The sequence below is a fragment of the Pleuronectes platessa genome, chromosome 18, assembly GCF_947347685.1.
Source record: "Pleuronectes platessa chromosome 18, fPlePla1.1, whole genome shotgun sequence".
Lineage (NCBI taxonomy): Eukaryota > Metazoa > Chordata > Actinopteri > Pleuronectiformes > Pleuronectidae > Pleuronectes > Pleuronectes platessa.
Window position 1 is genome coordinate 19116638 of NC_070643.1, and position 6507 is coordinate 19123144.

A 6507-nucleotide genomic window follows, 5' to 3' on the forward strand; every position below is an offset into this window, starting at 1 on the left:
GGACCAAATATCTATCTATCTATCTATCTATCCATCCATCTATCTATCTATCTATCTATCTATCTATCTATCTATCTATCTATCTATCTATCTATCTATCTATCTATCTATCTATCTATCTATCTATCTATCTATCTCTCTCTCTCTCTGTATCTATCTATATCTATCTATCTATCTATCTATCTATCTATCTATCTATCTATCTATCTATCCTTCCATCCATCTTTTCTTTCTAACCACTTAACTCTATTTATTTTCATGATTTATCTTGATTTAAGACTTTTGCCGTTCAGTGTTAATGGTGAAGATTTCATGTGACTTGCTGTTGACTGGTGCAGGTGGTGGACGGTGCTGGGAAACAATGACACAGAGCACGTTGACTCATTTCATTTGAGAATTTGTGTTTGTTATTTTGACGAAAATAAAACTCTAAATTTGTCAGACGTGCGGTGGAAGAAAATCACATCCAGCCGTCGATGAAGTAGAAATTATCGACTTTGAGGTCTGCACTGATCTCGACTGTTTTCTGTCTTCTGCTAACTAAACACATTCCTTCAGTTTTCTGCCATTCGCTGTTATTAAGTATCCACATTTTTATGTTATTTCCATGCAACACTCAATGAGAGTAATTTCATTTTTCCACCTCCCAGCTTCAGGCTTTGAGGAATCTTTGGCGTTTGGCTTCTTCTTTCTGGTTCCCACTGTGTCCCGCCTGCAGCTGATCGTGACCAGTGTAATATTTGAGACGATCCATTGTCTCATTCTTTTTTCCAGCTGACAATTAGTACACATGAAGGAGCTCGGCGAGGGCTGCCAATGGAATACAATAATGAGAGGGCCCTGCGTGCATGCTTAACACAGAACTAGCGGGGCGAGCTCTCTCCTCCGCCCCCCCCTCCAACTCTCTCCTCTTTGCCCCCCCGCTAAAACTCATCCTTTCCGATTTATCCTATTTTCTCTGTCAATCCTCTCTTTGTCTCAATCTCCTCTCCTCCCATCCCCACCACGCCATCTCTCCATCTCTATTTTCTCCTTTCATTTTCTCCGTAAATCCTCATTATTGCCAATCCTCCCGTTTTTTGTTGTCTCTGTTACACGCTGGACGCTCCCTCCCCCACTTCATCTCCCTCGTTCGACTGGTGGCCAAGGGGGGGGGGGGGTGGGAGTTGGCAGCTGCGAGCACGGTAGATTGGAATTGGGGGGGGGGGGGGGGGGGGGGGGGGGGGCTGGCTGGCATGGCTCTTGGCCACTTGGCGAGCGGAGCCACTGGTGAACTGGAAAGGTAGCCCGCACCTAGTTCCAGTGTTCAAGGTTAGGCTGGCTCTGCGTGGATACACCCAATTGACCCCCATCTGTTCAGCGGGGGGGGGGGGGGGGGGGGGGGGGGGGAGTTGAGCCAATCCCAAGTGCTTGGAGACGACCGGGGGGGAGGGGGGGGGGGGGGGGTTAGACACGCTCAGGCCACCACTGCATGCAATAATGCACACATGCCCTCGTTTTCCGCCACACACACGACCATCCTGACATGCTTACAGTCCACTCGCACATGAAATCACTCGCTGACACAAATCCAGGGGAACTCATGCCATCTCCCCCCCCCACCCTCCCCACCCCACCCCCACATATCCAGCGTCTCTCCTGCATGCCACTGCATCACGCACATAACGCTCAATTTCCTCCATGGCTTAAACATGCCTCCATTTGCATCCCGCCACAACCTGTCATGTATTTTTCAGGAGTGTAAAACACACATGCAGCAGTAACTATTAGACTTGGTAACTATTCACGTCCATCCCTGCGTGCACCTCATCCCCAGTTAGCTTCGGATGAGGTGTCTTAATTTGCAGAGATGTAATTTCATTGCGTGCAGCCCCCGGGGGGACGTAGGTGGTGCGGTGGAGGAAGGTGGAAGTGGATGAATAAATAATGAATCTACTTCAACGCTATCTTTAATCCCTGCAAGCCCCCCCCCCCCCCCCCCCCCCCCCCCCAAGTGAGCTGACCTCAGGAGGTAAAGGCACGCACACCAGTCCGAGCTAAATATATACTTTATATCTTCCTTTCACTCATTCAAGCTGAGGCTCTGGAGACTTGTGTTGTCTCTCACACACACACACACACACACACACACTCACACAGACACACACACACACCTATAGGCCTTTTATGATGCCGAGCCGGTACCTGCAGCACCGGGCGTGTTTGCTCGGCTACATTCTTGGAGATGCGCACACACGCACGCCGACAGAGAACAAAGCTGGAGCATCCCAGTGTCTTCTGGTTTAACACCAGTCTAATATTCCAGACAGTATCTGCTGCTCTCTGCGGTCGGGAGATAACGCCTCGGCCAAACATTACAATCAACAAGCCAGAGAGGTCACAGCCTCACCCAGGATAACAACTGCAGAAAAATGTTTATCTCTCCCTATCAGCATGTCATCCACCCTCACCCCCATCCCTCCCTCTCTCCTCCACCCTGCCCCTCAGCCACCTGACTCCCTCTTTTTTTTTTTTTTGCCCTCACCTCCGTGACCTCCATGAATGCAGACAGGAGAATTATTCTCGATCCATCAGAAAAAATGCAGGGGCAAAGATAAGGTGGGAAAAAAAATCCAATAAAATAACAGAGCAGAGGGAGGAATCCCATTTTCCACCTGCCATTCCCAGTGTTGGCAGGAAAAGAGCAGGCATCCCGGTGTTGGGATAAACTGTGATAACAAATAGCTCAATCTGCTCGGTGTTTTCATCTGCTGTTCTATCTCTCTCTCTCACACACACACACACACACACATACACACAAACACACACACACACACACACACACACACACACACACACAAAGCCGTGGAATTATGATTAATGGTCGGGGCAGAGGCCTGTTACTGCCCAGGTATGAAAGATGCTGTGGTTCAGATTCTCATTCAGAAACACCACAGTGAGGTCGTGTGGTGCTTGATTTCTAACAAACCAAAGCAGGAGACAAGGGGGGGGGGGGGCTGCTGTTTGTTTTTGAAATAAGTGAAAATGGTCCCGAATGGCTTTTTAAGCCGTCTGCGTTAAACATGATCAAATTTTTTAAAAGCTGCGGCCCCATTATGCCAGATATGGATCCAGGTCCTGGTGTGACGCGGGCTGTTCTCCAGACTATGAGCGGAGTAAACAGTGATAAAGTTCTTCTAACAAGGCTCTGTTATTGCCTTCCCACTGTTTTCAATCTCATCTCAGACTCTCGCCTCTCGCTCCTTAATGGCCCCGGATTCAAATTCACCCTAATGAGGCGAGGAGGAGAGGAGGAGAGGAGGAGGAGAGGGAGAGAGAGAGAGTCAGAGAGGAGGAGCCAGGCGATTCGGCACTGGGCTTAAAGGTCAAAGCTTTTCAGGGTGTGGACGGGGTCATTCCTGGGCACTGAAGGATCTATAACAAATAAAAAGCCATCATGAACAGTTTGGTCGACACTGGAGATAATGAAGCTGTCCAGAAAATGGGGTCCGGACTTTAACATGTGAAGAACACAGCAGGAGATTCTCCAGCTTCTTCAGACCACAGAAAAATATCAGGAGTGTTCACGATGTATTAATTCCGCTGTGGAAATCCCCTCTTTTCGTTCCCAGCCCATCGTTGGTCCTCATCAGCGAGAGCTCTCCATTCTCCTTGTCTTTCCAAGTTGACATCTTCTCTGGTGTCCTCCACATCTTCGTCTCCTCTCCTTCATCCTGAGATGATTGTTTTTCTTTTTGTTGCATCCCTCACGCGTCCAGATCCTCTGAGTCGGACGTTTGCTTTTCCCACTTGCAGCCTCTCCAGATGATTCCAGGAGTTTATCTGGAGTTCAGTGTGTCTGAGCACAGCGGAGAAGTTTTGAAAAACTTTACTGTCTCCAGTGAGGTGTCCTGGTTTGGAGGGTTTATGCAGATATTTGCATATTATTGAGCCGGATCGCTGCAGAAATATTTATGAGCAAAATATGTTTTTCCTGCTCCCGACTTTGAGTTTACGACGTATATTCACTGATGCACATTTCACGGAGACATTATCAGCAGGACAAGAATGTCAGTGACAGAGTTAATGAAAGCCAAGAGGCCAGATCTTCTGTTTAACTTGTGCTGTATTGACAGGGATGAGCAGCGGGGGACACTGATGGACATGGACACTGAGCATTTGTCATCCATCAACTGCGTGAGGACAGCCGGCTGTCATCACCTCATGGGGCCCGTCAATTTCATTATTTCTCTCTCTGTCCGTCTCTCACTCCCTCGCTCCGTCTCTCGTCTCTCACTGACCTAAATATCTTCTGTGGCGTGTTGATGACTTTACATTATTGGGAGAGAGAAAGGTCACAGAGAGGAGTGTAGACAAACACACACAGACACACACACACGTACACGGAGTAATAAAAAACATAAAAGTCTAGCTACTGTCACACGCACAAAAATGTCACTCTCTTAACCTTGTTCAGGTGCATAAACAACTCTAACCATTATCATGCAGACACACACACACACACACACACACACACACACACACCGACAGAGAGTAATAAAAACAGACACACCATACACAACTGTCTAGCAACAATCCAACTTACACAAATCACACCTACTCCTTTGTGTGCATGTATACAAAACTGATTGTGCAGACACACACAAAGAGGAAAATGGACACGCAAAACGTTAATAGTAAAAATCACACTCATGCACGTGTATACACAATTCAATCAACAGTAGCATGATTGTGTAGACATACACAAATCGAACACACGGACACACACAGGCTAATAAATACATAGACCCACAAAACGAATATATGTCAGTGTTATTTCCTTGTGCATGTATCCATCAATACAAGCATGATTGTGCGTACGTGCATGCACACACACACACACACACACACACACACCCACACAGCAGTGAAGTGCATATTGTAGAGGTGTTTGAGGCTGGAAGTAATCTCCCATGAATATTCCATCCCAGCAGCAGCACGCCTTTTTAATTATCAGCCCCTCCCCGGCGCACGGCTTGGTCTGGTCCAGGTGAATTAGACTCAGCAAACACCCGGTCTTCAAACCACCAAATTCAATATGATGTCAAAGAGAGCACAGCGGTCTCCGGGCTCACACCAGGCGTGCACTCTGCTCTACATGCACGGAGCCGGCGGTGGGTCTGGAGGCAGGAAGCTGGCACGTTTATATCTGTATGTGTGTGTGTGTGACAGATGGGGAGAGAGTGGGAGGGAGGGAGAGAGAGAGAGAGAGACTGGTGGAGCTGGTTGCCGTCTATTGAAAAACCTAAATACAGAGATATAATCATAAACACACACACGCACACATACGTGTATCAGAATGTAGTTTATTACTGCTGGGACCATAGTCCATACATATTAGGGTCAGATAGTGTTGCCATGGCAGTATAATTAATCTGATCACATATCCCACAGCTCTTAATGGTTTTCAATCATGTTCCCTGACGTGTGTTCTCAACTGGTGGAATTACATTTCAAAGCTTTTCAGTGCTTTAAGTGGATTTATGGGAACAATCAGCACTAAAACGAGAAAGTTCTGCAAAGACCACATCTATTTTTCAAACACTGCAGAGTTTTAATACTATAAAAGCAAATAGACAACAGAAACAGATGATATTAGATGATAATGAGAAGTTCACTGAGATGCTTGAACTTCCAAAAATCATTAATAATCTAAAACGATGAACAGAAATGTTGTTTTCCAAGCGATAGAAAATAGAGACAATGACTAATCAGGGCCGGACCACCACCAGGGCAAAGAGCACAAAGGGCCCCCGGGGGGACTGCAGGTGCACCAGCAGCTCTGTGTTCGGTGCACGTCAACTGATTTTTGATGATCTGATGAAAATGGAATTTGTACAATGTAAAAAGCAACATCACTCAGCTGAGGCAGCTCCTGCATTATGATATAATCAAGTTGACATTGTTTATTCATTCTTACTCATATTATATATTTCTATATATCGTAATTCTCTAGGTCTGCATACATTTCTATTTTTGGATGGAGTAACAATGTATTTCTGTTTCTGGTTAACATGGAAGGTTTGTTATAATTTCAATGAAGTGGTTATTACTGGTAAAATCCCCATGAAACATGTGTAACAATGGGACATGGGCCATCTAGAGATGTTTTTTGACATTTTTCCAGAGTTCCCAGTTCATAATTCATGGATTTTGAGAAAACAAGTATTCATTGGACTGGTTATCTACGAGTGTGTTCAATCTGTTACGACTTGATTTACTTGAAGAAGACTGGTAAGTGCTGTCCTCGTGTTTTCACCCCCTCATAATAAAACAATGACATTTAAAATCACAATGGATAAAAACTGAAATCCAGCTCCGAGCTCTCGGATTCATCAAAGTAACTGTGTTTGAAACGGGATCAGGTTCGACTGGAGTCTGTCGTCTCTTATCTTCTTGATGTTTAATCCACCCCGGCCCTCGTCTTCCCTCTCTGCCTCGGCCAGTGGAACACCACCGGGAGGAAGA